The 25,004-nt window shown below is 41.9% G+C and overlaps 1 protein-coding gene across 1 annotated transcript in view; it reads left to right on the top strand.

Annotated features, from left to right (window-relative positions):
• The window catches only part of LOC136878920 (calcium-activated chloride channel regulator 1), a 335,287-nt gene that overhangs the window by 159,940 nt on the left and 150,343 nt on the right, over positions 1 to 25,004 (top strand). The gene's annotated exons all lie outside the window — the stretch shown is intronic.

The raw sequence follows: 25,004 nt of genomic DNA, 5'->3' as shown, positions 1-25,004 counted from the left end.
TGCTTCGAACCCGCCGCGAGTGTTAAACTGCCGACCTAGCAAGAAAAGAAGTTATTAATAGGCCATTACCTGGTGTTGAACGGCTGAAGAAGAAAGAGGCGCTTCCCGCCTCCTGCTATGTACTTAATACACTGAAAGATGGAACAGAAGTGGCCCGGAGACCCCAAAATCAGCAGTTTATATCCTCTCGCGGAAGATTCTAGGCGTTAGGGGAAAGAAAACACCCTCCCACAAAATCTTTATTGGTTCGGGAAAAGAAACCCCTACATAGAGGAAAAAGAAACACATTATTGGTGGAAAATTAATTAAAGAAATTCGGGATTGGCTAGATCCAAACTAAGGGGAAAAAGAGGGGTATACAGCCAACTTAAACAATGACAGAAGGAAATTTAACAAAGAACAAACTCTTGAAATAAAAATTTCTCCAACAAAATAGTTCTTTGACTCCGCACTAGGTCGCACTATTGTTGATCTTCAGTAGTGTCCTCTAGAAGAGAAAGTTCACACTTCTTACTTCAAGCGAAACAAAAACACATCAAAAGTGACACAGTTCAAAAACTCAAAATTTTCCACGTGGTGACATCTTCTGAGAAAGTAGAGAATTAATAGAATAGATAAAGTTCAACCTTCCTCCAGAAGAGGAGTTTCAACTGGCGCAACTTTTAAATAAACGGTGTAGAGGTGTACCGCCCGGTACAGACCTCCCCCCCCCCCCCAAAAGTTCCTCCAGGGGTGACACATGAAATCAGTTTGAAACAAAGTCCAAGTAATGATGTTGATACGAAGATAGATAGCAGAAGCATTTACAAGATTTCTTAATTCAGTTTCAAAATGTTGTTGTTGCAGGTGAATGAAAGTCTTTATGTTTGTAGAATTTGAATTTCTGAAGATAAACTTTTAATGCTTAAAAGTGAAGAAAAGTTTTGCAATGTCCACCAAATATTGTTGTTGAATTCCCAAGTGTAATTATTGCTTATGGTGACTGTCCATGTAGTTGATGTAGATTGAGTCGGATGGCCAGACCGGCCATTGCAGCTTGCGTCCAACGGAGGCCGCTCGGACCCCTCAAGTACCCTGAGATACCGCTCGCCCGCACTATGAGGGGACCAGAGGTGTTGAAGTACGCCGCGCCCGCGGTGAACAGATACAGGCTGCGGGCATGTAGTAGGTCGTGCGCCGCACATCAGCCTTGGCCGGGAGGAGAGCTCCGGCTCGCCGTGCACATGTCGTCCTCGCTGGAGAGGAGGGGGCCCATCCCCCTCCCCAGTCGCTGCACGGTGCTGCGCGGCTGCGGGGGCGCTGAAACATTAAAGCTAGGCGGCAGAATTGTGTTGGACTATCATCTTCTTTGAGGGTACAGGCTTGTGGAGAGGTTGAGGGGCCAGCGGCGTGTAGATATCCATGGCATTTACTATTATGAAGCCACAGTGTAAGGTGGAGCAGGAGACGGGAGCGTGGTAATGGCCGTGGCAAGAACAGGATGGCAGTTTAACTTTTCGGGGCAGGTTTTACACAAGGCTTACATCTAAAACCAAAATATTACAGAAGGGGCAGAATGCCTTAAAAGTGAAACTCAAAAAAAATATAACCTTCATATCCTTTCAAAATAATATGAAGCAAGTTAACACAGAAATTACACCGGTTTCACCTGGGACAGGTGAACTCTAAATATCCTCTCGGTGGCTGGATTACTTAGCAATAAGGTAACCGGCGTAAGAAAATCGAGAATGATACAAGGCCCATGAAATCTGGGGGCAAGCTTGCCCGCGGGAACAAAATTTTTGACCATAACCTGGTCACCTACCTTCAAAGTGGTGGGTCTCCGTCCACGATCATATCTTTCCCTAACCTTTTCATGAGACACTTTAAGATTGGCTTTAGCCTTCTTCCAAAGATCTTTAATGTTATCCGGATCTATTGTCTCGGGTAGAATGTCATTCAAAGACCAGAGGTTAGAGAGCGGCGAGTTGGGAACAAACTTGAACATCAAAGAAGCTGGAGTAAACTTGTGAGATTCATGAACCGCCGAATTCAAAGCAAAAGCTATCCAATGCAGGGACGTGTCCCACCTGGAAGGATCTTCATGATGATAGGCAATAAGTGCGGACCTGAGATTACGGTTAACCCGTTCAGCCAGAGAAGGTTGAGGGTAATAAGCAGAAGTAGTTACATGAGAGATGGACAAGTCAAAACAGAATTTACGAAATAAATTAGATGTAAAAGCCTTAGCATTATCAGATACAATATATTGACACGGACCAAAAGAAGCAAAAATAGAATTTAAGCAAGTAATGGTTGACTGAGCGGTAGCCAGCTTAGTCGGAAATAACCAGGAAAATCTTGTAAAACCATCTACACACACAAAGATGAACTTGTTGGCATTGCCCTTTGACTGGGGGAAGGGTCCCACATAATCAATATACAGGCGTTCCATGGGGCGCGACGCTTGATGAGAAGACAAAAGGCCTACTTTAGTGGACATGGTGGGTTTACTGATCAAACAAGATTTACAAGCTTTTACGAGTTCCCGAATTTCACCGTCCATACCTTTCCAGATGAACATTTCACGAATCTTTTCACGAGTTTTAAAGATACCCAGATGCCCTCCTAATGGGGTCTCATGATAATACTTGAAGATCATAGGTACAAGAACCGCTGGAACAACAACTTTCATCAACTTATCATGCCTCGAAGGGCAACATAGAACACCATTCCTCAGAACATAAGGGACAGCATGTTCCCCAGAAGAAAGGGTTTCCATTATAGGAGCCAGCGTCGGATCTTCACGTTGGTATTTCTCAATATCCCTAAAAAGCATGGGAGCATCTGTTAAGATGGCATTAACACCAGATAGTATGGACTCGGAAGGTGATGAACTATCGACCGGTTCGTGGGTTTCGACGTCGTTATGAAACATACGGCTGAGTCCATCAGCAACAGCATTTTCGGTACCTCTGATATGTCGTACATCAAATTGGAAGGCAGAAATACGGATGGCCCAACGGGCTATACGACCAGTACGACGCGGCCTACCTAAGACCCAGCTTAAGGCTTGATTATCTGTCTCCAGGTCGAATTTGACATGTTCCAGATAGAGACGGAACTTTTCTAAGGCGAATAAGACTGCCAACCCTTCGAGCTCATAGATGGAATACTTGGCTTCTTGAGCCGATAGAGTCCTAGATGCATAGGCGATGGGACGCCTCCCTAGTTCAGTCTCTTGAAGAAGGACTGCAGCTACAGCTGACGACGACGCGTCCGTTTGGACGATGAATTTCTTCGAGAAATCAGGCATAGCAAGTACAGGGGCATTACAGAGAGCTAATTTAAGATCTTCGAAAGCGGCTTGTTGAGAAGGTCCCCACTCGAATTTGATGCCTTTCCTACGAAGAAGGTTTAAGGGCGCCGCTCTATTAGCGAAGTTAGGAATAAACTTCCTGAAGAAATTCACCATACCAATGAATCTAGCGATACCTTTGATGTCCTTAGGAGGTTTAAAATCACGGATGGCCTGTGTTCTAGAATGATCGACAGCTACCCCATCGGGTGACACAATATGCCCCAGGAATGACATTGAGGGCTTAGCAAAGGCAACCTTGGACAACTTAACAGTTAACCCAGCCTTACGAAGGCGATCGAGAACTTCTCGCAGATGATCTAGATGTTCTTCAAAAGTCTCGGAAAATACGACGACATCATCCAAGTAGTGATATAAGTACTCAAATTTGATGTCGGAAAAGACCCTATCTAGTAGCCTAGTGAGCACAGCTGCCCCCGTGGGGAGCCCGAAAGGCACGCGGTTGTATTCGTATAAGTTCCAGTCCGTGGCAAACGCTGTAAGATGTTTAGACTCCTCGGCAAGGGGAATTTGATTATAGGCCTGATTCAAGTCCAAGATGGTGAAGAACTTGGCCTTACGAAACCATGAAAAGCAAGAATGAAGGTCGGGAAGGGGCACAGATTGCAACACCACCTTCCGATTGAGAGCCCTGTAATCAATGACAGGCCTGAAGCCTCCTTGGGGTTTCGGGACTAGAAAAATAGGCGAAGAATACGCTGACTTAGAGGGCCTAATAATACCATCCTTCAACATCTGATCGATGATTTCTTTCAGAGCCTTCATTTTAGGTGGAGATAGCCTATACGGTGGAAAACGGACAGGAATCGAGTCCGTGACCTCAATTTTGTATTCAATAAGGTCAGTAACACCAAGAGTATCAGAGAACACCTCGGGAAACGACTGACACAGTTTGCGAATACTATCAGCCTGCTCCTCAGGTAGATGTCTAAGGTCTAACAACATCTCATCCTGGGTAGGCGAAATAGATGAACATGATACAGAATTACACTTTAACAAGGGAATTCTACAATTGGACGCAAATTTGAATGTGCACGACCTACTCTGGAGATCGAGCACAAGACCAGTGTGAGAAATAAAGTCAGCTCCCAATATAATGGGGCAAGACAATTGCTTGGCCACAAACAATTTAACTTTCCATGTAAACTTAAAAACACGAATTTTGACCAGTAAGGAACCTAGAATTTCTAATGGAGATGAATTAGCCGAAACGTATTGAACAGGAGAAGAGACATAGTCAGGGAGTTTACAAACAGATTTCAATTTAGAATACCAATCAGCCGAAATAATGGAACAAACACTGCCTGAATCTAAGAGAGCTGTTATAGGCTCGTTATTTAACTCAATCTTAAGAAAAGGAACAGGTGCGGGGGTATCCGCCGCAATCCTAAGACACTCTTTAGGGCATTCAAAAGATGAATTTGAAGGCTGGTCGTTCTCTGCATTTACAACCTGTTTACTAGGGGCTGAGTCTCGGGAATATGGATTAGTCGGCTCAGCCGACGCCACTAGTCACTTTTTATTATTGGCATAGCTGGAATTTGCACCAGAAGTTGAGCAGGAGGGGGTGCTATTTGAGTTTGGGCAATTCTTGGCGATATGTGAGAAGGCCCCACACTTAAAACAGCCTTGTGATGACCCTGTTCCATTCCTTGTCCCACTTGACTTGATCAGAGGACACTTATTCCGCAGATGGTCAGGCGACCCGCAAGCATAACATTTACGGGGATTGACTGGTCGGCGAGGTGGAGGCCGAGTGTTACTAAAGGAAGGCGGGGGTTCTTTCGCGACACGCAAAGAATCGGCGTATCTAACTCCTTCCGCTGAGACTGCCAATGCTTCAAGTTCCGAGAACGTTTGCGGGCACGCCGCGAAACACAAATATGACCTATAGGATGGTGAAATACCTTCCACAATAGCTTGTACAATTTGATCCTCAGGGAAGTGAAGAGCAAACACCCTAGTATAAAACTTAATATCTTGGATGAAGTCTGCCAGGTTTTCATCCAAGCGCTGTACCCGATAATAGTATTTCTGAATAAGGGAGGACCTGGCCCTAGCCGGGATGAAGTTAGCTAGCAAATGGGCATGGAAATCCTCAATAGAAGATTGCTCAGCGATGGCTCTAACTATTTTGTCAGATAGAACACCAATAGCATAAGGATAGATAATTTGCAAAATTTGACATGGGGAAAGAGAAAACACAAGGGCATGATCCTGAAATTCCACTAGAAATCTTAAAAATGAAATTACGTCACTGGTGGTGTTGACGGAAAACTTAGAGATACCTCTAAGCAACATTGCCAATGGATGAGGCAAGCTGCTGAACCCAGGTGACATAGTCGTTAAAGGTTTCAATGGCAAAGAAGTTAATTCAGAGCGGATGTTACTCAATGACGCACGGCGTTCAGATTCGTTGTTCGATGGGGCAGAGATAGTTTGAGCAGCAACGGTTATCCTATTGACTTCTCCCTGAGGAGGCTCTTCCTCGTTACCTACATTCACCGTGGCGGGTTGATCAGTTTTGGGAGGAGCTTCGCCGGTTAGCAATTGAGTGACCTTATTAGACAATTCAGAAATAGTTTCAAGGAGCGTATTAGCTTGCTTCCTCTGAACGTCATTCACCTTTAGAGACAACAGATCATTAACTCTATTTGCAAAGTGATACAGCCTGCCTTGCACACGCTTAATTTGATTAGGAGATGGATCGTTTTCATCAAAAAAGCTGACTACCGATGCTAGCCCAGTAATATTCTCGACAATCGTGGAAAGAGAGTCATCAATTTCTTTCTCTCCCAAATTGGGGATGGAAATGGGCAAATCAAGGGACTCTCTAAGCTTGTTAGTATCTATTGCAACCGTGCCTCCAGATTGAACGTTTCTGATAGTTAACTCATATATCAACTCCTCCTTGCGCAAGTAGTTAAGGAGGAGAACATCGCGAGGGCCGGGCATGATGACAGAACAATTTTGAAAAACTCAAAAAATTCCAGCAACTGAGAAAATTGTTAGAGTTCGAATCAAAGCAATGTTTAGCCGTCAAAAGGGGCTAAATTGAGACCCATTCAACCACGCTCTGCTACCATTTGTTACGGAGATATCCGTGGTAGGTAGAGGTGAAAGAAGGTGCGGGTGTGAATGGGTTTCAAGCTACGAAATTAACGTGCAATGTAAAATTAATTTAAAATTTAACTAGGTTATATTTTCTTTTCAAAGACAAGAGATAACAATCATAACAGGTACAGAGTAGCAAAAATGTAGGTACAATATTACTGGGTTCGGGCTCAGTGCCCTTACTTCATAACTCTTGGGCAATCAGCCCCGCCTTACTCCCAAAGAAAATTTTAGCCAAGGGGCAGAAAACCCCATTCCTGCCCAGGAGCACTGGCTCCAAACATTACACATAAAGCCTGCACGAGGCATACAGAAACAAATTTCAAAGAGCGATCCGCTCTCAAAATTGTAAGCCTATCACAAGGCCACACCAAACTCTACCTTCAAGCTGTCCTCTAAGGACGTATTTACAGGGGTAAAATACTCAAACTACGGAGGTCTATTACATGAAAAGAAGGTTGATTACATGACCTCTAAAATAACAATTTGAGAGGAGGCGAACTTGCACTCCTAATACACCTTGTTTTTAAAACCTAATCTGGCTCTGGGCCACTAACGCAAGGGCTAATCCCATACTACAGAGGTGACTTAGAGAAGAACACTTTACATTACATAAACGAAGAATAGTTTGAGAAAATAAGTTCACCTCAAAACAAATGTGAGTGGGAGCTCGAGAGGGTTAGCACTCTCTATCCCAATATGTAGCTTTACAAGAAAAAGATGAAAAGAGTAATTACATTTTAGGAAAAGGTTACATGATGGAAATGCTTCGAACCCGCCGCGAGTGTTAAACTGCCGACCTAGCAAGAAAAGAAGTTATTAATAGGCCATTACCTGGTGTTGAACGGCTGAAGAAGAAAGAGGCGCTTCCCGCCTCCTGCTATGTACTTAATACACTGAAAGATGGAACAGAAGTGGCCCGGAGACCCCAAAATCAGCAGTTTATATCCTCTCGCGGAAGATTCTAGGCGTTAGGGGAAAGAAAACACCCTCCCACAAAATCTTTATTGGTTCGGGAAAAGAAACCCCTACATAGAGGAAAAAGAAACACATTATTGGTGGAAAATTAATTAAAGAAATTCGGGATTGGCTAGATCCAAACTAAGGGGAAAAAGAGGGGTATACAGCCAACTTAAACAATGACAGAAGGAAATTTAACAAAGAACAAACTCTTGAAATAAAAATTTCTCCAACAAAATAGTTCTTTGACTCCGCACTAGGTCGCACTATTGTTGATCTTCAGTAGTGTCCTCTAGAAGAGAAAGTTCACACTTCTTACTTCAAGCGAAACAAAAACACATCAAAAGTGACACAGTTCAAAAACTCAAAATTTTCCACGTGGTGACATCTTCTGAGAAAGTAGAGAATTAATAGAATAGATAAAGTTCAACCTTCCTCCAGAAGAGGAGTTTCAACTGGCGCAACTTTTAAATAAACGGTGTAGAGGTGTACCGCCCGGTACAATAATAATAATAATAATAATGTCGTCCAGCTTCTTGGAAGAATTGTCCACGTAGTGGTCTTCGATTCAGAGAGCCCCGAAATCGTTTCCCGGCCGGGTTGGGCATTTTAGTTTTAACGTGTTATTACCTGGGCTCAGTCACTGGGTATTTGTACAGTCCTTAACATCCCTGCAAAGCATACACCACATGCAACACATCCTAGGCTTCTTCAAAGGCTAGGCTTGGAATACTCCAATATCGCCGAACGGGAAAATGAAAAATATAATGTCCTACGATGTCGTAGCACTCCAAAACTGATCGGCAATAACAATAAATGCCCGATTATTGTTCTTAGTTGAGTAGCGCTGTCTCTTCGGTTCCCATTCACCTCCGCTAGCTGCCTTCTCTGCTGCAATAATAAAAACTACGGGTAGAGAACAACTAGTCCAAAAAATGTTCTCTGCGCGTCGAAATGAGAGTTAAACCTTTCATAGCCATGTCGAAAACAGAAAGAGTTCGACAATAAAATGGTGGGAATCGCCTGAGAATCAAGAATCTCTACGCCCATTAAACTAGCATTCAAACTCTCGCCGAGTTATTTTGTCTGCTAGTGCAGCAAACCGAGGGCTGTTCTATTGCTTCAGGGACGCACGCTCTACTGAATAAAAAACCGCTGTTCGCTAGTAAGATAAAAAATCTCTCTCTCTCTCTTTTCCCAGCTACTGTCTGAAACTTCCGTTTGTTTTCTAAAGCTTCCAGGCACAATAAAAAAATAAAACAACAAGGATGCGTTATAGCAAATACAATATTAAATTATCCTGCCAAATGCACAGTGTTAGAGATTTAACTTGTCAAAGTTCTTTCCTTCCTGTGACTCAGAGCTCGAACTATAAAAGGATTTCAATAGATTTAAGTGTTACCGTCATGGTTTTATAAATATAGCACACTATGAATGATAAAGTTGTTGAGGACATTATTCAGCCTTCTGGTAATACGGAGTTCACAATTGTTTTCTTTGTTTAGATGCAAAATTGTTCGGCATTTAAGAGTGCTAAAAGCTCTACAGTCTGCACTGGGTGACGAAAGTGACCACTTTCTCATGTGTACCGACTCGTTAATTTCTCTGCAGTCTATTGACACCTGTCTCCCGCAGCACCCACTGGTCCGGCAGATTCATGACCTTCTAGCCAGATTGTGTGATGGTGGCACCAGAATAGCTTCCAAGCCATGTCGGGATTGCGGGAGATGAAATTGCGGTCGAAGCAGCAAAAAAAGCGGTACTTGTACCTCCTAGACCTGTGAATGTACCAGCTAGGAATGCTTGTTCACTGCTACGCCAGATCATCTTGGTGTCCTGGGAATCGGAGTGGCTAGCTATCCGAAATCCCAAAAAGCAATTAAGTAGGCAACTACCGTATGGCAGTCCTCTTTCCGGCGTTCACGGAGGGAGGCCGTATTTTTGTGTTGGCTGAGGACAGATCATGGAAGATGTACGCACTCTTACCTCCTAAAGAGAGAGGACTTCACCGTTGCCCACATCCTCACAGAGTGCGCCGATCTCTCTGGCCTAATACGGAACCTCGGCCTGCAGTTGACACTCGAACTCATACTAGGCCAATAACGCGACTACAGCTGATCTCGTCATTCGCTTTGTGTTTGAGAGTGGATTAATAAAGGGTATGTAAATTTCAAGTGGTCTGTTACACAGGGTATCTACGTTCCTTTTTGGGCTTAACACCATCACTTGTGTTCTGTTTCTTAATTCATTTTGAAATTCCTCCGTTTAATAAATAGGTTTAAAAATAATGTTATTGTTTTTACCGAGGATGACGTATTTGAACACCTTCGAATACCACTGGACTGATCCAGGATGGAACCTGCCAAGTTGAAGTCAGGAGGCCAGCGCCTCAACAGTCTGAGCCACTCAACCCGGCTAATAAGTAGTTGTGGTTTTTTTTTTTTCACTTAGTTCGTTCAGAGAGGGGTTATCTAGTTTTACTTCCTCTTAAATCAAAACCCACCACCACCACCACCACCACCACCACCACCACCACCACCACCACCACCACCACCACAACATTTTAATCCAAATTCTTGTCAGATACTTCATCACAGATTTTTTTCTATTTGCTTTACGTCACACCGACACATTAGTTATGGCGACTTTGGGACGGGACAGGTCTAAGAATGGGAATGAAGGGGACGTGGCCTTAATTAAGGTATAGCCCCAGCACGTGCCTGGTGTGAAAATGGGAAACCACTGAAAACCATCTTCAGGGCTGCTGACATTGGGATTCGAACCCACTATCTCCCGGATGCGACCTCACAGCTGCGCGCTCCTAACCGCACGGCCAACTCGCCCGGTCAGAAAGAAATAAAACCCCTTGTTTGACTTATACACATAATAACGACATCGTTCACTTTAACCGTTTTAACCGTTATCTCTCCACACACACACATGCCTCTTAGCTTCTCTACTCAACCTCTTACTGCCGTGATGGAATGCTCTCTGTTCCATTTTGAAGTTTAGAAAATTGCTTCGCTGATAGAGCGCCACAATATATCTCTCATATACAGCCAGGCTCTTTGTTGTGCCCCGTTCAGATGAACTCGGTCTTCATAAAGAATGTATATGAAGTGAAAGAAAGGAACGTGCGAGATCTGGATAGGAGATTGTGTGTCTAACAAAGGCGTGACGAAACGCTGCTCGCCTTCAACCTTCCTCTAATTAATGAAGCTACTTTACGGTGTACTCCCTTCAATTATGGAGTACCTGACACTCACTGCGGTCAACAGATTTTGATAGATTTCGAGAAGAGCTTGTGACGTGGAAAAGTTTCAGGACCAGAACAAGGAGACCAAAGCTATTTCAATAAATGATTAACCTATTTGAAAGGATATGATAGTCGAGTGACATTGTTTTTGGTGTCTTTTTTGGTTTAACCAAAGAATTTCTCGAAACAGATTGAATGGAAAGTTGTTCGAGACAGTGGTAAGACCGGCTGTGCTAAGACATGGGCAATTATCGAGAACTGGAGGTGGCTGAAATGCGAATGGTAAGATGGATGAATGACATTTCGAGAATTGACAGACAAATTAAGGAATGAGCGTATCAGTAGGGACCGTGAAGGTAGGTCTGGTGAGTAGAAAAATTCAAGAAAGCAGACTGAGGTGGTTTGACTAAGTGGAACGAAGATACGTGGTAAAGGAGTGCAGGAGCTGAAGGTTTAGGAAGAAGAATGTTTGGCAGATAGAATAGGTGAAGAAGTCTGAGTGGAAGGGGAAGCCTTGAATTGAAAGGCTATAATAATAATAATAATAATAATAATAATAACAATAATAATAATAATAATCGAGCAAGTTTCTATGGGATTTGGGTTACGTAACTATCAGCTGGCATTCGGAAGGTAGTGGGTTCGAACCCCCTTGTCGGCAGCCCTGAAGATGATTTTCCGTAGTTACCAGGTAACATAAATTAACGCCACGGTCACTTCCTTCCCACTCCTAGTCTTTTCCTATCCCATCGTCGCCATGAGACCTATCTGTGTCGGTGCGAGGTAAAACGAATGGATTAGCTCCTTCTCAGGTAATTCCCAGTTTCCTTATTAGAGCTTATACCTAGCGAGCGTGTGTTTCCCAAGTGACGACTGACAAGCCATGTTCAGAATGAGAACTATACAGCAAAACCTGGTCCAATAATAGTATCCTATTAATTACAGAAACCTCATTACAAACGAGAATTTCCTTTTGACACTGTAGGATGGGATATTATATGTTAACTTGATCGGCAATCAACAAGGGACACCAAATCATCGCGCAAGAAGTATCAAATTCCTTCTGTAAATACACCAGAAACATTGTCATGATGTTAAAATTAGTGGATGAAAAAATCGTCCTCACCTCCTGAGACTCAGCTTGTCGCTACGGCAATTATCATGTAGGACGATATTGTAGAGCCTACAAAGATTCAGTCTTAATAATGTTGACGTCTAAGAGGTGTGACATCAAGCTAATTATTCCTATCATGCACAGAATCCGTACACACAGGACTGATGATCGTGCGTCTCGGGAAACGTAACTGGGATTGGCTAGCAGAAGCAGTAAAAGTGTGCACGTTGCTTTACGTTGCTTTGCCTTCCACTCCTCCAAGGTTCTTCACGGCCGGTACGGAAACGACTTTGCTCTTGTGTTTTCTAAAAGGAAACAGAGTTAGATATAGACGTTTGTTATAGATAAGAATCGAATCAAGGGGCTAAAGTTTCCTGAGAACAGACTAACTCTCTCGTATTGGGACTGCCTCTTTAGCTGCACGATCTACTGCACTGAATAATCACCCCCTATCTCCCACCCCTTGCTTACTTCCCAATTAGAGAATCTCTTTGTATTTCCTCTTATCCTCTTGAAATCCCCTCTCCAAGTTTATCCACTTCTAGTTACAAGACTTACTGCCCCAGATAGGGATCACTTAAGTTGTTTTTTTGTTTAACGTCCAGAAGTTCTGGAGCGAGACGAAATGTATGGATCCACTCACGTTCCGTAATTAATTGCTTGCTCTAATACGCTTGAAGGAAGAAAAAACGCAGGTTTAACCCGCATCTGCGTCAAGATTGACACGGAGATGGCCCCGCTGTTTTAATAGATTATACTCGAAAACCATTTGGGCCCCTTTTTTCAGTAAGAGATATGCTCTATTGTATTTCAATGGAAGTACGTTTATAGCAGTGAAATGTCTGTTTATTGTTATTTGCTTTACGTCGCACCGACACAGATATGTCTTATGGCGATGATGGGATAGGAAAGGCCTAGGAGTGGGAAGGAAGCCGCCGTGGCCTTAATTAAGGTAAAGCCGCAGCATTTACCTGGTGTGAAAATGGGAAACCAGGGAAAACCATCTTCAGGCTGTCGACAATTGGGGTTGGAACCCACTATCTCCCGTTTACTGGATACTGGTCGCACATAAGCGACTGCAGCTATCGAGCTCGGTTCTGTTTATTGAAGACAAATTCTAGCATTCCTTAGTGGCACAGGCAAGAGCGGTTTGGTTTAAAATTTTATTTTAATCTCCAAACTTGAAATATTTGTTTTGACGTACGTATATGTAAATATATTTTTTGTATAGATTTCACGACTCTTCTTCACGTTAGATACTATAACTCTGTCTCTTTATTCGCATACTGAATATAGTATTTAATTATAGTGAGCCGAGCGAATTGGCCGTGCGGTTAGAGGCGCGCAGCTGTGAGCTTGCACTCGAGAGGTAGTGGGTTCGAACCCCACTGTGGGCAATCCTGAAGATGGTTTTCCTTGGTTTCCCATTTTCACACCAAGCTGTACCTTAGTGAAGGCTACGGGTGCTTCCTTCCCGCTCCTTGCCTTTTCCTATCCCATTGTTACCATAAGACCTGTCTGTGTCAGTGTAAGAAAAATAAAATTGAAAAAAAAAAGAAGCCAATTACCTCGTCAAAGAACTCGCTGACCTTCAGGCACATCTGGGTCAAGATACAGGGCATTTATTTATTTATTTATTTATTTATTTATTTATTTATTTATTTATTTATTTATTTATTTATTTATTTATTTATTTATTTATTTATTTATTTGTTTGTTTGCGAAATATCTTTGTCTGGAGCACTTCATTACATAGTAGTGATAGATACAGGCAGACAGACATTGGGGAAAGAGGGCAAAGGAAGAATGGAAACAGCAGAGGTGTCGGTATTAAGAAGGATAACGCTTACAAACTTGGAAGAGAAACATAAGTAGAACTAAATAATAAATAAGAGAAAAACAAAATTCAGTGACCACACGATACGACATAACAATATTCTTCTAAACATCGTGGATTGGAAAGTCGGTGAAAAGAGAGGAAGAGGATGGTCGAGAAAGAAATATATGGACAAGTTGAAGAGCACGATGGGATTCAGAAGATTTGAAGAGTTGAGAAGAGCGGCGCGTAACAGAAAAAAAAAATAGCTTTAATAGCTAAAATAGCTTTAGTGTTTGATGATGAGTTGGAATTTGAAAGATGTTTCCCCCTGATGATTCCACGTAAATATTAAAGGTTTCATATTTTCTCGACCTTCGGTCTGGAAGATGGGGGTGACTTCACACTTCATTCTCGACAAGACATTACACCGGAACACTCCTGTTTACAGATATCAGACCTAATGGGGAATCTCGGGAAACTACAGGACGAAACATATTTCTCGCTACCAAGCAACGAATCTTGTCCCTTCCTGTCAGGAGTTACTTTGAAGGAGTTTGGGAGAAAACCAGAAAGAGAAAAATGTAATCCACAATTATCTTTAAGAAATGGTAGGTACCACAGATTCCGTGTGTAGTAAACCTGATCAGATTAGGATAAATCAGCTTAGGTTAGGAAATGTTAAACACGCCAGTTTGTGTTACGAAAACGATAACTCTAATCATTACCATCCTAAATATTATAGTATTAATGTATGGTCAATATGCCTTGCAAATTACGAAGGTTGGAAAAAAAGTAGGAGCAATATATTATGCCTCCTTGTAACAGTGCCGCTTTTGTTGATGTTCGGGATGGGACACCCTCATGCTTGCAGTATGTCACCACGTGTTTGGAAACGCTTCCCTCGGAGTGGCTCCTTTAGTTTGAGGAACGGATCGCCAGGCATTCATGTCTGGTGAATAGGGTCGATATTCCAGGGCCTCCCTCCTCCACCGTATCAACAGTTCCTTCACAAGAGCAGCATTTTTATAGTGGGCATTCCCATGTAGGACAATGGGTGGGTGCGTTTCAGAAAGGGGCCGTTCCCTGCGCAGTGCAGGACGAAGATCTAACATCATCTTAATAATCATCATCATCATCATTTCCAGACGCATCCATTCATTGTCTTGCACGACAATGCACGTTACAGTGCTGTACCTGTGAGAGAATTGTTGGCACGGTGGAGGCGGAAGGTCCTAGAACATCCACCCTATTCACTGGACATGGATCCCTATGACTTCGACATATCCCCCAAACTACTGGGAACTCCTCAGGGAAGAGTTTCCATACACGGGACACCGTACTCGAAGCGGTGGAGCACTCCGTTGCGGACATCAACAAAGATGGCACTGCTGTTGGCATACTGTGCCTTCCACACAATCCGTAGGTGTTTATGTGAGCGCGCTGGTGTCGGTTTACTGAAATCTAACAACATGTCGGGACTAGCGGGGAGAGAGGTACACTGTGTAGCAGTGTTATTGACACCAGGCAGACATTCGACTATGTACAAATCAGTATAATAAGAGGTATTGTAAAGTAATTGGAACAAATTCGAATCGTAAATCAGCTCTGCACCTTAAATGAACCCTGTTTCACCACACGCATGAACCACAACAGCTCTTTGTTCTGCACTTTGGCTCACCATAACCCCTAGAACGTCTTCGTGCTGTCGGCACTTCTTTACCTGTAGTGGTTATGAACCCATGTCTCATCTGTGTACACGGCAGATTAGTTCATTTTCAGCCTGTCTCAATGCACGGAGAGATGCTCCACATCGTGCATTAACATCACTACTCACCTTCAATATACTGTGTCTCACATTTTTACACATTTTTAAATATTAAACCCCATACTTTTCATGAGTCTTCAGAATGTGTATTTCCCTCGTGTAAATGGAACTTTTCTTTTGAAAGCACTAAGAAGTTCGCTCGTAAATTGAGGATTTCCTTATGAGCTTCATAATATTTCAAATAATGTTCGGCGCACAGCACTCTTACCGAATTCATCAACCTCTGCCTTCATCCAACGAGAACGACTTTTACCTGGCGCACGAATCACAGTTCCACCTTCTGCGGCTTTTTCACACCACCTAGCAATATTCCGCAGTCTTTTCACTTCCACCGATAGCTGCCCTTTCCACAGCTTTCTGGAGAGGGATTACGAGACATTCTCATGTTTCCTTTACAATATTGTAGAACATTAACCTCCTTCTTTGAGATCGGAGCACTTCGCGCGATTTCTTCAGGGACGTCTGCATTCCAAACACAATGCATGACATATAAGATTCTGTACAATTTTCTCGAATGTTTACGAGCTCTGTAATACCGAGTAGCAACATTGTATCTAACATGCAACCGAGCACAACGATACACGTGTGTAGACTGTACAGCGCGTGCTTTGATTCAACCTTCTGCGCCACACACAACTGTTAGTTCTCACGAATTCCGTCTTCAAAGACTGTAGTGCATTGAAGGCCTGTAGATGTATGGTGGTTCCATAATAAATGGTTTGTATACATACATGTGTTGCCATTACTGTTTATTCAGCTCTCCTGTATTCATCACTGAATGCTTTCAAAGAAATATTTTCCAAATGTCACCACAATACTATTTTAGAATAATCTTTTGATCTATCCACATACCTCTTATCTGCTGCACACTTGATGGCTCCATTAGGTTTATCAGCGATTTCACCTGTTTATGTATTTTGGTTGCAGTCCTCCGTCCATTAAGAGCGGATGAAACATTCGCATTAGAGATGCATTACAGTGCTTGTTACCGACCATCTCTCGAGAATTCAATGTTTTCCTTCTGTAATGCTGGCTTTTGTTTATGGACCAATATTTACGCATTAAAATATGGGGATGTACTCTAGGGAACTGGAATGGTAAGCACGTTCCATTGAGCTGAATATTTTATTGGAGTTCGTGCAATCAGAGGGAGCAATCTCTTACATACATTTACAACATGGATTGCAATTTCGACGATTGGTTTGATCTTGGACTGCATTCGTAACTAGTTTACTCCGGAAGTTGAATAAAACACAGAGATCCCTTGATTGCGATATATTATTTCTCCTTGTTTTCTAAAAACATGATTTTTATGTGTCTGCGGGGCTACGAACCTGGGTTTCAAATGATCTAGTGCCATCTGTAAGCGTTCAATAACTGCAGTTTTTCCACGATTCAAACTCGACTATCTTTTTTTATATCCGAACTCATTCATTCTCGCACCATACAGTGTTAAAATTCAACGCCTTTCCTATTAGATTGCTGATTTATCATTAACTCGCGTAGATTTTATCTGCTGAACGTATGCAGTCCCTCATACCTCTTGCATGGTTGAGTGCTTGGACTGTTAGAGTTTGAGATATGGTTGTGGAGAATATAAGGATAACCTGAGTAGAAACGTTAGGAACAAGACGTTTGAGAGAGTTGAGGAAAATATAAAACTGTTAAATATCATCAGAATGAGGAAGAACGGCTTGGACACTAACTGCGAGGAGATTAATTGTTGGTGGACACCCGAGAAAGAACGGTGAACGGAAGAAGAAAGAAAAGGTACCAGATAGTATCAGGTTAGCAAGAAACTAACAGAAAATTAGAGATGGCGAAGTTGTTCTTTTTCTGGAGCAGTTCCGGTTGTTCTTGTTCCGGAAAAATACTATGTTCCAAATAACAGTTCCAAAATAACCGGTGGAAGGGGAATTAGATATATCAACACACATCGTCATCTTTTATGCTAATTCAAAAAAAGTCCTCACAACGAGTTTCATTCTTTGTTTTGACTGGATGCGCTTTAGGGTAGTTTAACTTAAACAGGGTAAACTGGCACCCATCTTTATACAGAGGGAACAACTAAGAGCAATATAAGTAGGATCGCAGAAATTCAAGCCGATTAATTAATTGCAGACTTGCTAGGCGAAGCTGGATCTCTATACGAAGAAATCTGCTTTCGTTGACATAAGCCTTTCTCATAATTACATTTTATTTTTTTACAAGTTGTTTGACGTCGCACAGACATAGATAGGTCTTACGGCGACGATGGGATAGAAGAGGGCTAGGAGTGGGAAGGAAGCGGCCGTGGCCTTAATTTAGGGTAATTGGCACAGTGGGGCGAAACGCTGGCAACAAAGAATAAGTCAGCTGGAAATTTTCTAATAACGGACTAATCATATTGGAATTATTTCTACTTCAATAAGTTCTGTAACGACGAAATTCTGGTGGGAACATTACTGTTTAAATCGTAAACATTTGCAGTGATGCTGGTTCAGGTGTCGCACAGTTATATTCTCAATCACATCAGAAAGTACCTTAAATACCGGTTTCCGACCTAGGTTTATATAATGAAATCGATTTATTTTAGTCTCTTCTATCGTCTCTAGAAGTTTGAATATTGAATTTTGTTACATCCGGTATATAGGGAACGTTTGTTGTAATACAATGGTTCATACAAATAATGGACTAATACCGTTAGAGATACGAGCGGTTTGGTTTTCGGAAAGATATTTCAAATGACATTTCACGTATAAATGAGAGCGCGACTGATATCTCTTTGGGTGCCAAATAACGTTCTCCCCAAAAGTGCCTTGCATGAAATTAATGGCACACTGCAGTGTTCAAATTCTACATTTTAGAGTCAAGCCTTTGTTTCAAACAAAAATTGTGAGTGTGACAGCGTGGAGAGATAACGACAGTGTGGTGTAGTATAGGATGGTGTATCAGCGAATGTAATCCATCATGTAGAAATTATTTTACATTGTCATCGTGGCGGGAGATGGATGGCGTACTATACCTGCTTCAGCACTTCGGGGTTGAGGCTTAGGAGGGTAACGGGATGTTACGTGAGAAGAGAATGTACTTGACAATGTCTGCTTTGTAGGCTAATTAATACTAAGGCTGGTTAGACACCCTCATTGTTTGTATTCATATTAATGTAAAGTGAAGTGTTTTCATGACCCAACAGTTATCGATTATACAGTGAATGTTCTCGGAAAGGCGCTCTGTAATTCTTCTAACTTGACCAACGTATTCTTTCCGGGAGATGTCATCAATAATAATTAACGTTAGTGTTGCTGATGTTATGCGAAATGCTTATTAAGAATTGTACTTGTGTAACTTCATTTTAACGACTTGTAAATAACTTTTAAAAGGGTTTTGAAAAAGAGAGAACATGGTTTTATACTAAAGTAGAATCAAAATGCAAAATCAATTATTTTGTATTTATTTTTGAAACCTTAAACAGAGGAGTTTGTGCGCCCTTGGTCTTCCTGCAAAATGCTACTGGCTACTAAGATCCAATACCCGAGTTTGCCCAAGCAACTCTGTAATGTATTTGGAGTCCTACCAACAACGTAGACGCTGAAAATATTATTTACTTGTAAGTATTAGGTGAATAGGAATGTCAGAACAAAATGTTAAATATGTTTGAATCATATTTTCGTCGGTGTCACTGATTATTGAATATGACTTTCATTTATTTTGAATATTTTTGTTGTATACAAGATAAGGTATACTGGAACACAACATAAATTTATTGCTTCAATATGACTTATACAATATATACATGAATTTAACTTAAACTTTCCTTGAAGCTGAGTAAATTCGCAAGTAATTAATCTTGATAGACTGAGAGTCTGTAGAAATGTACACTTTATACACATTAACTTTATGCACACTCGAAGCTATCTTGATGAGATAGTTTGTAAAAAGGTAGAGTTCATGATAGTCGAAAACTATCGGTTTTATAAGCGTAACTTGCCCTGAAAGTTCCTACTAACATAATGCAGTTATTTCTATTGGCTTGTCATGAAATGACATGAATATTCACAATTAGAGAATCTAATGTAGGTGTCAGAGCCTGAGTGAGGACTGAGGATGTGTAGAATACAGGCATCGGGGCTCGACGTGGCTGCAGGAACGGGAACTGAGGCAGTGGCCCGAGGTGAAACCTCATACAACCAGCATTCAGTCCACCTGGCCGAGACACAGATTTAAGAGGGATAACCTCCGTGTTTGACGTTCAGTGTAATCTGGTGCTGGACACTGGGGAGTCCTCCTAAGTGGCTGCAAGGTGCACCTTTTATAGTGCAGACTGACGTCACAAGCAAGCGCACTGGAGTCGTCTCGTAGAGTCTCGCATAATCCAAGCTGCGGCGTGCGCGGTGCTGGCTGGGGCAGAGCTAGGAGTGCGAAGGACACACAACAATTTTCTCTTTAATATTCTGATTTTGCATCAATAAAATATCTTCTTTTCCTATTCAGCCTACATCAATTTAACGCGGTGAGTTTAATACTCTGCCTGCAGTTATTATTAATATTATTTTAAGGTTGCCATGTGGATTGAAGCAGGTTCGTCCCAGCGTAATGAGGTGCTACTCAGCTAGCTGACATGAAAATTAGTGCCACTGGTAGAAAATCCGGGAAAGATACCGTGTAATTCTCCAGAATTTTCAAGGGCACGAGGTGGACACTAGAGGAGATTCTACAATATATCCTGCTTTAATAATAATAATAATAATAATAATAATAATAATAATAATAATAATATATTATATTTTATATTATATAATTATATTATATTATATAATATATTATTATTATTATTATTATTATTATTATTATTATTATTATTTCATAGCCGTCATCAATATCATCACCCTCTACAAGACAGTCCCGTATTGCTAATAAGGATGTAATGCTTTTGATAATTCCTGCTCAAGGCAGGTACTGTTTGTTGCAGGCTCATTATACCGTTTCATTTATATCTCCCCTTGCAACATCTTGTCAAGTAATTGTCACTGTGGTATCTAATTTAATCGGGAAGATTAATTATTTGCTGTCATAGTGTAATTAATTAGGCGGAGACTTAAACAAGCATATACAAGCCCAAGACAAGCTCATTATACCCGTTCAAAATTCCTTCTCTGTCAGTTTGCTTAGTGGGAAATTGAAATTTAGCTTTCGAGTTATCGTGAACATTTCATGGTAATTTTCTGTATTGTTTCTGGCAATTTAGTATCATATGGCCTAAATTAATAACAAATATGGAAAATTTGCCTGATTTAATGGCGAGAATGTTCAAATCAAAGGCACACTGTTATTATTTTACTTGTAGGTCCACCACAATGACTTTGTTGCTTATATTGAATAGGTTAACCTGAAAACTCGGCCATAATGCATGGCAGTGCAAGTAAACGCACAGTAGTGTGGATACACTCCGTGGTTGTAATAAATTTTATAATTTCGCGTGGCTATTACTAGCCGATTGCAGCCCTTGTAAGGCAGACCCTCCGATGAGGGTGGGCGGCATCTGCCATGTATAGGCAACTGCGTGTTAGTGTGGTGGAGTATAGTGTTATGTGTGGTGTGTGAGTTGCAGGGATGTTGGGGACATCACAAACACCCAGCCCCCGGGCCATTGGAATTAACCAATTAAGGTTAAAATCCCCGTCCCGGCCGGGAATCGAACCCGGGACCCTCTGAACCGAAGGCTAGTACGCTGACCATTCAGTCAACGAGTCGCACTCCATGGTTGTAAAAATACGCCTTCGTTGTCTGATAGCATTATTAATATCTTAATACCGATCTGGATAGCTGCAGTCGCTTAAGTGCGGTCAGTATCCATTATTCGTGAGATACTCGGTTCGAACCCAACTGTCGGCTGTTCTGAAGGTGGTATTCCGTGGTTTCCCATTTTCACACCAGGCAAATGTTGGAACTGTACCTTAATTAATGCCATGGCCACTTCCTTCCCATTCCTAGCCCTTTCCTGCCCCATCGTCTCCATAAGACCTGTCTGTGCCATTGCGGCGTAAAGCAACTTGTAAAAATAAAAAGTCATAATTTTCTTCCTGGCCTTTTCCTAGTTTATTAGGGTCTGCACTTGTGAACTTGGTCTGATATTACGGCCGGGTACCCTTCCTGACGCCAACCTTACATAGAGGGATATAATCTTTATTGCGTGTTTCTGTGATGGTTGGTAGTGTTGTGTGCTGTGCTGTCTATAGGCGAAGAAAAGTGTATTAAAACGAACCCAAACCCCAATCCTCGTTCGAGAAGAATTAACCATACACAGTTGAAAACCCGGCCGGCCAGGAATCGAACCTGGGGTCCTCTGAATCGAAGGCAAGTACGCCAAACAATTGAGCCAAACGGCCGCACTGATAACATCATTATTAGTATAATAATTGCTGCATTTATAGTCCCACTCGTTGGCTTAATGGTCAGTGTACTGGCGTTCGGCTCAGAGGATCCCGGGTTCGATTCCCGGCCGGGTCGGGGATTTTAATCACTTCTGATTAATTCTTCTGACTCGGGGACTAGGTTTATGTGTCCGTCCCAACACTCCCCAACATATTCAGACAACATACCACACTACTAACCACCACAGAAACACGCAATAGTGCTTACATCCCTTCATATCGGATTTGCGTCAGGAAGGGCATCCAGCCGTAAAGCAGGGCAAAATCTACTTGTGCGACGCAGTTTACACCCGCAACCCCGCAGGTGTGGTAAAAGCGGTAGGAAAATAAGAAGAATTGCTGCATTTATAAATTAGCGCGTTTTCTTGGTTTATTTGGTTATTCTATTATGCCCCTTCCACCACCCTCCCAAGAAAATCGTTCTATATACGTCTGTGACTCTGGCACAGGAGGCCTCAGCTAATTGTACCTCATAATCAGGTATATTGTGTTCTGCAAGGTGTTAGCTGGCCGTGTAAGTGTTACTATTAGCAACTATTCAACACTACTTGATCAGTCACCTGTAAACAAGACAATTATTATTATTATTATTATTATTATTATTATTATTATTATTATTATTATTATTATTATTATTATTATTATTATTATTATTATTATTATTATTCCTCTAAATCTTGCATTAGTCGGTTTGAACAGCACAGGGTGAGGTAGACCTTAATACCGCCAGGAGGTGTAGACTGTTGAGCAATTGTGTTGCGGACAATCCTAGTTACATTGCTCCCATTAAGCAAAGATTATCTCAGTCTGATTATCTCCACCAAAGTCAACACAATACGAATGGGAGCGAAGGCAGCTGGTTATCTGTGTCCACACGGAAGCACAATTAACTGAAGGTCGCGTGTTCGTATCCCGGAGCTCTGCCACGGCTTTTTGTCCCTTCGAACCGGTTTCTACTGTAGAATGATGCGGTAATCAACCCTAATTGCCCATTATCAGATGGAAATATAATTCATTCTCCCGCAATACCCATTCATTGTTCCCGAAACATAAATGCCCTTAATTCTGAATGTCTCGTTTGTAAATGGTGATAACTTATAATGTACGAGTACAGAGAATTTGAATGACACTGTACGAAACAAAACTGCAGTGTAGTACTTGTTTCAATCCGGCCCTACGGTTAGGGGTAGCGTGCCCCGGGTTCGATTCCCGGCCAGGTCAGGGATTTTTATCTCTATCGGAGGGCTGGTTCGAGGTCCGCTCAGCCTACGTGATTACGATTGAGGAGCTATTTGACGGTGAAATGGCGGCCCCGGTCTAGAAAGCCAAGAAAACGGCCGAGAGGATTCGTCCTGCTGACCACACGACACCTCGTAATCTGCAGACCTTCGCGTTGAGCAGCAGTCGCTTGGTAGGCCATGACCCGTCGGAGCCTATACCATACCATGCTGAGTTAGTTCTTGTTTCAAGGAAAAGAAAGGTTGAATAACTGTTAGAATGAACAAAATATCTGTGACTCGGTTTCCCCTGCTCTTCCCCTTCAAAATCAGCAAACAGTGCATATCGTCGTTGCTGGGACAAAACCTCTTATGTGATATACTGACCCGCAGCACATGCATTATGAAGAGCGAGAATGCCTTGATAAAATTCACATACTATTGCACCTTAGATGACAGAACCTTACCGGCCAAAGTTCTAAGCTAAAATATGTCACATAAGAGGTTTTGTTTCGGCAGCGACGAAATGCACAATTGGGATAGTGCAGCTTCAGCATTTCCGTACAGAATACAGTTTCTGGAAACCCTGCATATCGCCGCTGCGCTAGCAAAGATCGTTTTGTGACTATGTTGTCGGAAAAATACTTAACCGCAGCATATACTTAATCCAGAATGTGAATTTTTGATACGACTCATACAAAATTAAACCTTAGATGACAGAACCTTTCCGGCCAAAGCTGTAAGCTGAAATATTTCACTATCTTGGCGCGGCAACGATACCTCATGTACAGTTGAATTATCGTAATGGAATTAGGGTAGCTACGGTTGGTCTAACAGTTAGATCATGTGACGGTTATTCAAAATTCTGATATTGAATTTTTTTACCATTCTCCAGCCAGTTTTTAAATTTCAGAAGTGATCGTCAGTGTCCGTACTGGGGAACTGAACCAGAATGACCTTTAGTCTCGAGAATATGAGGTGCACTAAATATAGCATTAATGGTACATTTTACGATGCAGACACAAATTTGAAGTTCTTCATGATACAAACCACTAAGCACATACAGTAGCAAATACGTTCCGTGCTTAGGGATTCCGTGTTTCGAAGTCTAATGGTGCAAGCTATATGTTAACATGACCTGCCCCACAGTTCATTATATTTATATCGTAGAAATACCATACGAAGCCGTTCATTTAAAATGGAGATTTGAGAGAACATCGGACGAAAAAATACACATTATTGAATAACACCTCAAATTAAGAGTTGAGAGCAGGATAATAATTTGGTCACCATGTAAATGTAGATAATCGACCATTTTTAATATGCAATAACTGTTCATCTGAGATATATTTTTCGAATACTTGATATTTTAGGAGGAGTCCACTCGATAAGTTCCGTATTCTATAATAGCTTTCAGCGAAGAAATAAACTCTGCAGCCTATTGTTGATTCGTTCGGGTGCAATTTCGAATTTTTCCGGACTTAATGGCTCAGGAAGACAAATAACGAAATTAAAGCAATCTGAACTAGAAAGTTATTATAATTATTATTAATTTTCCGTTTTTGGTTTACGTCGCACCGACAGAGATATGTCTTATGGCGCCGATGGGATAGGAAAGGCCTAGGAAGTGGAAGGAAGCGGCCGTGGCCTTAATTAAGGTACAGCCCCGACATTTGCCTGGTGTGAAAATGGGAAACCACGGAAAGCCATCTTCAGGGCTGCCGACAGTGGGGCTCGAACCCACTATCTCCCGATTACTGGACACTGACCGCACTTAAGCGACTGCAGCTGTCGAGCTCGGTATTATTATTATTATTATTATTATTATTATTATTATTATTGAAGGGGATTCGTTGACAATGATTCTGTGACATTTCTTTCTAGAAAACTATTCTGTTTTGATATCGGATGAAAAGAACGGAGTAATA

This window comes from Anabrus simplex, chromosome 8, assembly GCF_040414725.1.
Source record: "Anabrus simplex isolate iqAnaSimp1 chromosome 8, ASM4041472v1, whole genome shotgun sequence".
NCBI classification, from domain to species: Eukaryota; Metazoa; Arthropoda; class Insecta; order Orthoptera; family Tettigoniidae; genus Anabrus; species Anabrus simplex.
Note: the sequence above shows the minus strand (reverse complement) of the source record. Positions and strands in the feature narration are given on the sequence as shown.